We start from the raw sequence: 11,742 nt of genomic DNA, 5'->3' as shown, positions 1-11,742 counted from the left end.
TAAGCAGGGTGACAATATACAGCCTTGACGTGCTCCTTTTCCGATTTGGAACCAGTCTATTGTGTTCCATGTCCAGTTCTAACTGTTGCTTCTTGACCTGCATACAGTTTTCTCAGGAGGCAGGTCAGGTGGTCTGATATTCCTATCTCTTGAAGAATTTTCCACAGTTTGTTGTGATCCACACAGTCAAAGGTTTTGGCATAGTCAATAAAGCAAAAGTAGATGTTTTTCTGGAACTCTCTTGCTTTTTCGATGATCCAGTGGAAGTTGGCAATTTGATCTCTGGTTCCTCTGCCTTTTCTAAATCCAGTTTGAACATCTGGAAGTTTACAGTGCACATACTGTTGAAGTCTGGCTTGGAGAATCTTGAGCAGTACTTTGCTAGTGTGTGAGATGTGTGCAATTGTGAGGTGGTTTGAACATTCTTCGGCATTGCCCTTCTTTGGGATTGGAATGAAAACTGACCTTTTCCAGTCCTGTGGCCACTGCTGAGTTTTCCAAATTTGCTGGCATATTGAGTGCAGCACTTTCACAGCATCATCTTCTAAGATTTGAAATAGCTCAACTGGAATTCCATCACCTCTACTAGCTTTGTTCATAGTGATGCTTACTAAGGCCCAATTGACTTTGCATTCTAGGATTGTCTGGCTCTAGGTAAGTGGTCACACCATCATGGTTTTCTGGGTTGTATAGTCCTTTGGTTTTCTTTTTTGTATAGTTCTTCTGTGTATTCTTGCCACCTCTTCTGCTTCTGTTAAGTCAATACTATTTCTGTCCTTTATTGTGACCATGTTTGCATGAAATGTTCAACCAATAAGGGCCCGACAAACCTGTATGTTTTACTCATATATTGTTCCCCTAATCTATGATAATGAATCTCCATATTTACTTGGAAACCTGCCTTTCTTCAAGATTCATGTCAATCGTTTTAAGGTCAGGGATGACTCACCTGGTGCCAGTGTTATCTCAAAGTGCTTGTTGTGGGTGAGGGGCCTGGTGCCACTCTGGGTTTAGAGACATCTCCTTTCTCTAATTAACAGCTTGCTGATAGGTATATGACATCCTGCTAAAGGCTAGCAGGGGGCACTCTTTTTGCCCTCTTCTGATGTCTATGTCTGAAGCTTTCTCTATCTCTTTTATACTTTAGTAAAATTTTATTACACAAAAGCTTCTAGGCGATCAAGCCTCATCACTGGTCCCAGATTGAATTCCTCTCCTCCAGAAGCCAAGCATCCCAGCATCTTTCATGGCTCAGCAACAACCTTTCACAACCTTTAAAATTTTATAAAAATTGAAAGTTTAGGAGAATTCCCTGATGGCCCAGTAGTCAGGACTCAGCGTGGCAATTAAGACGGCTGTAGGCCCAGTTCAAACCCGGTAAGGGAACTAGGATCCTTGTGTTAGGTAGTTAGAATAGGAAAAAGGAGTCCAAAACGGCGGTGGCTAAAAGACAAGGAAGGGAAAAGCCCGCGAAAACAGAACAAAGGGAGGTCAAAGCAAGGTCCGAGGACCGGAGTGAGGACTTCGGGTAGAACAAACAGCACTTCTGGCTAGCCCAAGTTACATAGGGCAGGCCCAGAGGGAGGGAAAAAACATAAAAAGAGGAGCCAAAGCGCGCTCTCTCTCCCGCGTGCTGGGGCACTCTTCTCTTCACGTCTTTGGGTCGACATGCCCTTACGCCTCGAGGATGGATTTTCCTGCTATTATCTAAATAAAATAGAGCTGTAACACGGAGCTGTAACACTGATTTGTCTAAGAGCTATAACACAGGTCCGTTCGAGACCTGAGAGCTATAACACGGCCTGTCCAAGGCCCGAGAGCTGTGACACGCCGAGGGCTTTATTGTCCATCACTCCAAATCTTTGTTGTGACGAGACAGAACCGAGAAGCATACACTCGCCTGACACTTGCGAGCAATTTTTTAAATTAAAATTTAAAAAAAATATTGTCAATGAAAGAAGAGTCAGAGCCCAGAGCATAAATTCCAGACAATAAGTTGTTTGTAGCCTAAGGAGGACAGGCACAGCCTGACAATCCCCAGAGGCTTCCTGGAGGAGGTGAGATTTGACCTTGGCCCTGGAGGAGCAGCCTTGGGTTGAGAGAAGCAGGGCCACTTCTGAGCCTGAAGGTAGTGACTTTGCAGGAGGGACAGTTTCTGGAGAGAGCTGAAGGCCGTGGGAAAGGGAAACAGAAAACAAAGGTTCTCCCAGGGAGCAGAGGGGAGGGAGTGTGTTCCTCTCACTTTTCATTTCTCTCTGGAAGCTGAAAAGCTTTGCCAGGGTTACAATGTTGGCTCCAACAGGCTGGGCCTCCTCTAGCTCCAGGGACATCACAGGAAGTAATGCAACACATAGTTGCCAAATGTCCAAGGAACACCCAGAGCCATTTCCCCCAGCCATGTTGGGAAATAGGTGTGTACTCAGCCAGCCCCAGAGATTGCTGCTGGTAAGGAAAAATCCATTGCCAGCCTGGCCCTGTTTGCTAGTGGTGAGAACACAGGGCTGGAGACCTGGGCAGGCTGGGATCAGGGGTGGCCAGTGAGGACCGGGGCCAGGCTTTGAACCCTGGCTTTGCCTCTACACGGCTATGTGAACTTGGATGAGTCTTTGCACCTCTCTGGGTCTCAGAGTCCTCATCCATAGAGCAGCCCTGTCTTTGGAGGGTATAAACCACTCCCTTGACAACAACCAAGCCAAACCCTTGGCTAACATTATCTTTTAATAATCCTCACCTGTCTTTGAAAGTAGGTATCATTGACTCTATTTCACAGATGAGAAAATTGAGGCTCAGAGAAATTAAGTAGCTTCCCCAAGGCCACACAACTGAGAAGTGGCATGTGGATATTGAGGACCTCAAAAAGAGGGGAAGGAGCACTTCCTGTTAGGTTGCATGATGAAATTGACTCTGAAATGTCAGGACTCCTGCAGAAGAACATATCCCCTTAGACCTCTGAGCATCCTCCATGGAGTGTGTGGCGGAAGGGCAAGCCAGGTGGAGGTAAGCAAAGGCATGTTGTCGTCTTGTTCTCAGAGCCCAGTGACCCCTAAGTTTTTCCAAGTATGAAGATCCTCATGTGATAATAGTTAAGTTTGCAACCAGTAAGTTGAAAAAAAGCCACTGCAAATCTAGCAACTTTTTAAAATGAATTTGCATTTTTCGAACTCAGGGTTTAGAGACATTCGAGATGAAGATTCAGGGGCACATTTGGATGATATTTGATAGTTAGGCTAAGGGACCTCTAAATGACTAAAACTTGCCCGACCAGTTCCCCGCCCCCTGGCCCCCTCTGCACCTGGGGAGCTGAATTCAGACTGTCACACTCAGAAGCACAGTAGTGATTCATTGTCAGTTGGGCCAGTGGCCAGTGGCTGAGGCTGGCCTGGAACACAGAGGCAGAGGGGCAGGTCTCTTCCTACATCCCCTCCCAGTCTTTGGCTGACTGTGTGTGGGAGAAATCCCAATGGCTGGCTTGGGTGGAGAGAGGGAGAGGAAGAAAACCAGAGTGAGCTTGGGTTAGGCTTACTGGTCACATAGCACAGAGCAGAAGAACTGAAAATGGGCACCCTTTAGCCCCCGAGACTCCTGCCCACCATCAGACAAGAATCCATGAGCAGCGTTCTAGAATCCAGCCAATTGGAGTAGCAACTCCAGATTCCTAGGGGGAGGGGAGAAGGATGAAGAGAGCAGGGAAGCAGGTGGGGTTGAGAGCATTTCTTACCCTCCTGGGGAATGTGTGCTGGCTTCCAGACAAACCTTCCTGAACTATTTGGATTCCTAGATCCTTTGAAAGAATTCAGATCCTCCACCCCGCCCCCACTACAGCCTGAGGCCAGGACAACCTTGGTGACAGGAGCTATTAAAGGATTTTGAACAGAGGTGTCACATGAAAAGGTTATTCTCTTAGCAGTTGTGGAGCGCTGTGAGAGCATAATACTATGTGTGTGTGCTAAGTCGCTTCAGCCGTGTCTGACTCTTTGTGACCCCATGGACTGTAGCCCGCCAGGCTCCTCTGTCCATGGGCTTCTCCAGGCAAGAATACTGGAGTGGGCTGCCATGTCCTCCTCCAGGAGATCTTCCTGACCCAGGGATCAAACCCTCATCTCTTATGTTTCTTGCATTGGCAAGCGGGTTCTTTACCGGGCTTCCCCTGTGGCTCAGCTGGTAAAGAAGCCACCTGCAATGTGGGAGACCTGGGTTCGATTCCTGGGTTGGGAAGATCCCCTGGAGAAGGGAAAGGCTATCCACTCCAGTATTCTGGCCTGGAGAATTCCGTGGACTGTAGAGTCCATGGGGTCGCAAAGAGTCAGACATGACTGAGCGACTTTCACTTTCATTCTTTCAGTGCCACCTGGGAAGTCCAATACTATGTGTGCCTCTCAATTAATTTTAATTGATTAATTCACTCTGACTTCAGAGTTAAGGCATAGAGATTCCTGTGATTGCATAAGACAAACTTTTATCTTTTCTGTACATTACTTTTCCTGCTCCAATCAGCCCGGCTGCTTTCTGTTGCTGTTCCTTTAATCCTTTAGGAACACCGGTTAGAACAATACCGATATGTGTGTGTGCATGTTGTACACAAGCGTGCATGTGTGGATCTGCAGTGACCCCAGTGATAAGAACCACATGGGTCAGTGTCCCAGGTTCTGTTCCCAGGTGTCTGATAGTCTGAAAGTGGAGGTTTCTTTTCTCAGAGAAAAGAGCAAACAAGCATTAACAAAATGCTTCCAGGTATTACATTTCACTGAATCCTGTCCACTCAGGAAGGGGTTAACATTTGTATTTTTACAGAAGGAGACACCGAGGATAAGAGTCTGGAAGGTTGCCAAGGTTTCAGAGCTACTAAGGGGTGGAGCTGAGGACAAGTTCAAACCCTGGCCCCCTCCCACTGTACCCATTGCCTTTCCCCTGGAGCTCAAAATGGGTGGGAGATTGGCCAGTTGGGGGTCTTCCAAAGGGGTAAAGTGCTCTGCCAGTATGGGGTGCTGATCTCTAGAAGCACACAGCAAACCCCTGCTCCACACGCTGCCCCAGCACATCAGTGGATTCTGACCATCCATGGCCCCTGAAGAGAGATCTGTCCAGAGGGTGTCTTCGGGGGCTCTACTAGCCACCAAGAGCCTACTGTACATTTTGCCCAATGGTGTACCTTCCCTGAGGAGTGAACAACAGTGGGGCTCTGCCCGGAAGTTGCTGCCAATCCAACTGGGATTGAGATGACCTTTGCAAAATGGGGCCACCGTGGCTAAGCCCCTCCTGTGCTGGCTGGAGCTGGAACTCTCCATTTGTAATGGACATGGCTGTTGATGACTGGAGGTGCCCAGTCCTGCCCGCTAAGGAGAGTCTGGCTCAGCTTCTTCCCGTCCCCCACTCTCTGAGGAGGGGGCAGCAGGGGTTTGGGAGTTCTGAATGGCAAAATGATGAAAAAGGGAGGGTGGGGGAGAAAGAGGGAAATGATAGAGGTTCTAGGGCAGGGCTAGCTCTGGGGGGTGGCTCTTAATCTACATATGGTTAAAGAGATTTCTTATCTGTTTTGCTCCCAGGTACCTCTGTTGGCTTCTGGCACACAGTAGGTGCTTGTTGGCTGAATTAAAGGAGTTTGGAGAAGGGAGACCTCCAAAAAGCTGATAGTGATGGTGGTGAGGGATGTGAACAGTTGAGGAGAGGAAAATATTGAGAAGTATTAATATCTCAGGCTTCCCTGGTGGCTCAGTGGTAAAGAATCTGCCTGCCAATGCAGGAGACGTGGCTTCCATCCCTGATCCAGGAAGATCCCACATGCCGAGGAGCAACTCAGCCTGTGCGCCTTAGCTATTGAACCTGTGCTCTAGAGCCTGGGAGCTGCAAATACTGAAGCCCCCACACCCTAGAGCCTGTGCTCCAAGCAAGAGAAGCCCATGCACTACAACTAGAGAGTCGCCTCTGCTCACTGCAACTAGAGAAAAGCCCTAGCAGCAGTGGAGACCCGGCACGGCCAAAAATAATAAATAAATAAATGAAATTATATACACACACACACATATATATATAAAGAAATATCTCAGGAGGTGGTGCTTATTCCTTTCAGAATGCTCTAAATCACAAGTGAAGAACTTGAGTTGTTTAAAAATTATTTGGGGGGTGTCAGGACAGTGACCCTGAGATGGAACCAGTAGGCTCATACATCTGTCAGTGGGATTTTCACAGCAATGCTGCTAATCATCTGCCCCAGGACTTAGGTGCCAGGCATTGTTCAAAGCTGTTTGCACATGTGTGCACACTTATATACACAGACAACATCCTGATGAGCTAGCCTCCATCTTTATCCTCATGTTACCAGAGGAGGACACGGAGACAGAGAGACTTGAGTCCCTGATACAGGGACACACAGTTGATAAGTGATTAATTGGACATCAGTTGGGGTGGGGGGCACCAGAGCACACCCTCTTGACCATACCCCTCATGTACTAGAGCCTAGGTCAAGGGGAAGGGGCGACAGGTGTTAGCCACTGCCTCTGAGATGGTCAGGCTGCCTTGTGGCAACTGAAGGGGGCTTCTGGGTCTGAATTACTACATCCCCCCACCCCTGCCCACTGTTGCGCAGGCTCCTGCTTTGTCTACTCAGGGAGGAAAAATAAACATTGACGGGACAGGGCTCAGGGTTCATCTGGGGGCTGCTGTTTTCCCAGCTGTGGAGTGGACGCCTCCTCCCAGGCTCCCAGAGCCAGCCCTGGACTCCAGCGGTTCCAAGGAGCCAGGACAAAGTGTGGTCATCGTGGGAAAATCAACTAAAAGAAGAACGAAAGAAAATAAAGATCAGCTGCGACCCCTCCACTCAGAGAGATAGGGACACCATTTCTGGTGTTTAGCTAGCAGTGGGTCTTCCTACCAGTGTGTGTGTGTGTACATGTGTGCACGCATGTGTGTATGTATGTACACACACACACACACAAGCAGATGAAGTCTGTTACACGGTTGTGTGCCATGGATATTCATTTGGCAATATTGGGAATGTTTATCCATGTCATTAAATATTCTTAGCATATTTTTCTCTAGCTTTCACATGGTTGGCTTGTTTTAATTTATAAACGTATTATACACCTTTTATACTTTGCATTTTTTATTGAGGTGTAGTTTGCATATAGGAACACTTTGCACACAGTCACACTTTCTAGTGTTTATCTCTGAGTTTTGATAAACCCATAGTCTAATCACTGCAGCAATCAACATACACATTTCCTTCAACCCCAAAGTTTCTTTGTTCTCTTTTGTAATCAGCCCCTGCTACCACCCCCACCACTGGCAACTCATGATATTTTATTTTTCTATACATTTGCCTTTTCCCAAATGTCATATAAATGCAGTATATAGCCTTTTGAGTCTCACTTCTTTTATAGCACAAGAGTACTGAGGCATATCCATCCATCTGTAGTGCTTTTTAATTGCTAAGTAATATTCTACTGTATGGAAATACCACAGTTTGTCATTCACCACATGAAGTAATCTGCATTGTTTGTAGTTTTTGGTCACTATGAGCAGATCTGCTATAAACATTCACATACAGGCTTTTGTGTGAAATTAAGTTTTTGTTTCTCTTGGATAAGAACCTGGGAGTAGGATTTCTGGGTCCTGCTAATGTATGCAATATTATTTATTTTTAACATGGGAAAAGCTAATTGTGTTTTATTTATGTTTGTCTGATAGCACTATGAAAAACTTCAACAAAACACAAAACTGCTAAATTCATTAACTTGAAATGTTTCATTTTCTTTAATTAACAGTAATTTTTTGATGTTCAGACTACCTGGTTTTTGTTGCAAAAATTCCTGTATATCCTGGTTTCTCCATTACCTCTTTAGAGCAGTTCCTCAGAACTGTCTGACAGACTGCTTCCCAGGCTTAAGTCCTCAGCAAATCTGCTGAATAAAACATAATTCTCAACTTTTAGGTTGTGCCTTTTTTTTTCAGCCACCATATGTCACCACATTAAAACCTACTACATCTTCTTAGATTACAGTGTTCCTTTGTATGGATGTACAATAATTTATTTAAACAATCCCCTCTTGTTGGATATATAAGTAGACTTTTTGTTTTGTTTTTACATCTTATAAACAACATCCTTGAGCCAAAAGTTTTTGTTTTTGTGTTTGCATTTATAGTTATTCCTTTAGGATAAATACATAGACATGGACTTGCTTGGACAGAGACCTCCATGCCACTTTATTTCATTCTACTTTTTCCTTAATATTTTTTCCCTCATGCATATATGAAAAGTTGGTATATAACAAAACCTACATTGCAAATGCAGAAGGAAATATTGGTCTTTCCAATAAACTGCCAGAATAGCTGTCTATTCATAAGGAAGAAAATGAAAATCATTCTCTATCTCATGTCATATATTAAAAACCCATTCCAGGTGAATTGAGAATTTAAATGTAAGTGGTAAATCTTATAAGTTTAGAATAAAATGTAGAAGAGCATCTTTATGGAAAGGTTCTTTAACCAAAGCTTTTAAGAACAAGATACAAAAGGTTTAAACCACAAAGGAAATACATAAGTTTGACTACATGAAAACTGAGAACTTCCATTCATCAAAAGGCCCCATGAAGAAAGTGAAAAGACAAGTCACAACCGTCTATATTTGTAACACATATAACTAACCAAAGAGCAGCAACTAAGATATGTAAACAAACACCTCTGAATCAATAAAACAGACAATAACACAATAGAAAATGAGCAAAAATACAAACAGAAATTTCAAAAAGAAAGCAGAAATGATCCATAAACATAGGAAAAGACACTCCGCCCATTTTGTGCTCATCTCAGTCTATCAATAAGCAATGTGGTTGGAACAGCCTTTGTGGTTCTTATTATGATTACAAGATGCCCTTCAGCAGTAACCATTAGGAAACTTTGAAAAAAAATGAAGGTTTATTACTTACAAGTCCTGGAAAGTACACAGCACACTTGAGGCCACACAGCAAGGTTGCAAGTAGAAAGAAGAGAGAATGCATGTGAGAGCTGGGGGTTCTGCTTTTATTGGAGTAGAATGTGAGGGCTTTAGGTGTCCTGGGCTCTCTCTCTATTGGCAAATTTAAAATATAACAGCTGGAATTTAAAGTGCAGGAAGAGAAAAAACAGGTGGCCCAAACGGTCCTTTATTGAAATCAACCAAGACCTCTAAAACAAAGGCCCCTCAGTAGGGAAAGCTGGCATGACTCTTCACCTAATTGCTTCTTCAGGATAGATCTGTTTGAAGTGGGTGCTTGGGTAATCAAAGCTTAAGGCAAACACTTCGATTCCAAAAGGAAAAGTCATCTGTCAAGGTTTACACTACAATCCACCCTGTAATGTGGAGGCAACAGATTTAAAGGTGAATCAACTAATTGCCTGGGTAGACAGTTGCTAGAAGTTAGGGATAAGTCATGTTGTAACCCGGAAACTGCACACCTAAGTAGGATCATAGTAGCAGAGCCTACAATAATTGTATAGGCAATAGTCTGAAACACACTTCGTGGCCATTGTCTCACACTTGAAGGGCCTCATGATGAAACCAAGTCAGTGATTTGGGAGCCCTAGCAATACCTTCAAAGATTAGAGTCGTATTATGAAATATTTTTGAGCTTTCCAGGTGGTGCTAGTGGTAAAGAACCCACCTGTCAATGCAAGAGACATAAGAGATGTGGGGTTCATTCCCTGGGTCAGGAAGATCCCCTGGAGGAGGGCGTGGTAACCCACTTCAGTATTCTTGCCTGGAGAATCCCATGGACAGAGGAGCTGGGCAGGCTATAGTCCATAGGGTCACAAAGAGTCAGACAAGACTGAAGAGACTTAGCACACACACACACATGAAATATTTTAACATCTTCAGCCATTTGGTATAAATATGTTTTAAACTATCCTGATTTGGTAGATTGTTCCATATCTCATTGAACTGGTTTCTTAATCCTGACAACAAGTTGCTTTAGTTAAAGGGTGGTGTCTTATTTCAGTTGAGGAAATCAGTCCTGAGTATTCATTGGAAGGACTGATGCTGAAGCTGAAACTCCAATACTTTGGCCATCTGATGCGAAGAACTAACTCATTGGAAAAGACTCTGATGCTGGGAAAGATTGAAGGCAGGAGGAGAAGGGGACAATAGAAGATGAGTTGACTGGATGGCATCACCAACTCGATGGACATGAGTTAGAGCAAGCTCCGGGAGTTGGTGATGGAAACGGAAGCCTGGCATGCTGCAGTCCATGGGGTTGCAAAGAATCAGACACAACTGAGCGACTGAACTGAACTGAACAATGCAGGTGAGCTCTCCAGCTTAGGCCTACACAGTGCATGTATTTGCATCAGGTTATTTAGTAAGAGGCATTGCTATGGAAGCAAAAGATTCTGAGTTTTGAAGGTAATCAGTTGAGAAGATTTCTGGATGCCGAGCTTGAGGTATCTTCAGATGGAGTGAGGGCAGGCAGTGGTGATCTAATAGATTTTCCTCGTTTGCAGTTTAAATGCCTCTGGTGATCTTTCTGAGTGTCCCACACAGCAATAACTATGAAGATCCTCCATTTATGAGCTGGTGTGGTAATTTCTCTAAAGTTTATTTCAAGTTGTTTTGCTTTAGCTTTCATGACTTTGGGAAAGGGCAGTTTTAGTTCTCAGTGATTCCAAGTCAGAAAGAAGGAGAAAAGTTGGAAACGTTAGTTTGGAGAGTTGGAGCCAGATATCAGACAAAATGTAAACAGTTCATATCCAGTCCAGTTTACAGGTAGAAAACAAAACCACAAAGACGAATAACAGAGCTAGACTCTAATATCCACAAGTGTGTATTATAGTATCTACTGAAACAGTTTTTTTTCCTCTAAAGTCACCCTTTTTTCTATCAGAGATAATCAAAGTAAGACTAATTTGTTTGCAAAGTAAATCTAGTCTCATTAAGCTTGGTCTTATTATTCATATAAGTGCAGTAAGAATAGTGATTGACCATATACTCTTTTATGTCTGATATGCTAAAACTTTTCATAAGGAATCTCGGACTGAACTTTTAAAGGCTAGGATGGACTTCTCTGGTGACCCAACGGTTAAGACTGTGTTTCCACTGCAGGGAGTGTGGGTTCAATCTCCAGTTGGGGAACTAAGATCCCACGTGCCCTGAAGTGCAGCCAAAAAAAGAATCTAGGAAGCAATGCCAAACACTTACTTTGCCTGCAGTACCTATAGATTTTGATGATTTCCTCTTTTCTCAAGGTCTTCCAAATACCCTGAGGTTCCTGGGCCTGACCTTTTTTACTCACCTGGTAAGGCTACTGGGAAATCTATATGAACGGTGCCAGGCTGATTTTCCCAAGGGGCTGTTACTGAGCAAGGGCTCATGTACCCCCTCCTGCAGAAAGCCAAATGCTAACAGGCAATGTTTGCAACAAAGTAATGGTTTATTTGCAGGACACTGAGTAACTGAGTGAGAGACAAGTCTCCAATCCACTCCGACTTGGTCTTTGAGTTAGGGATGTACTGAAAGCGAAGAAAAAAGGAATTGGGAGTGATCATCATCTTGAGACATTTCTGTGACATTTCTTTTTTTAAACCGAGATAAGAAAAATATTTGTATAACTATAGAATTACAATAAATTTGGTTATAGAAAAATCATACAATGCCAAAAATTTGGTTATAAGAAGATAATATACCTGACAGGGTAAGTTGGCCCTCCCAATCCTCTTTAGGATTCTAACAGAGGAATGTGAGTGAATAACCACCAGTCTTCCGGGAATGAAATT

The 11,742-nt window shown here is 44.1% G+C and overlaps 1 protein-coding gene across 2 annotated transcripts in view; it reads right to left on the bottom strand.

The window, feature by feature from the left end:
- The window catches only part of BPI (bactericidal permeability increasing protein), a 46,944-nt gene extending 37,906 nt beyond the window's left edge, over positions 1–9,038 (bottom strand). Inside the window, exon 1 of one of the 2 annotated variants that reach the window (XM_043479389.1) lies at positions 8,922–9,038. The gene's annotated coding sequence lies outside the window, so the exon portion shown is untranslated. The remainder of the gene's footprint in view (positions 1–8,921) is intronic. The other variant, XM_043479388.1, reaches the window with a different exon arrangement.
- Between the last annotated feature and the right edge of the window lie 2,704 nt (positions 9,039–11,742).

The sequence above is a fragment of the Cervus canadensis genome, chromosome 10 (genome assembly GCF_019320065.1).
Source record: "Cervus canadensis isolate Bull #8, Minnesota chromosome 10, ASM1932006v1, whole genome shotgun sequence".
Lineage (NCBI taxonomy): Eukaryota > Metazoa > Chordata > Mammalia > Artiodactyla > Cervidae > Cervus > Cervus canadensis.
This window is presented reverse-complemented; position numbering and strand designations above follow the sequence as displayed.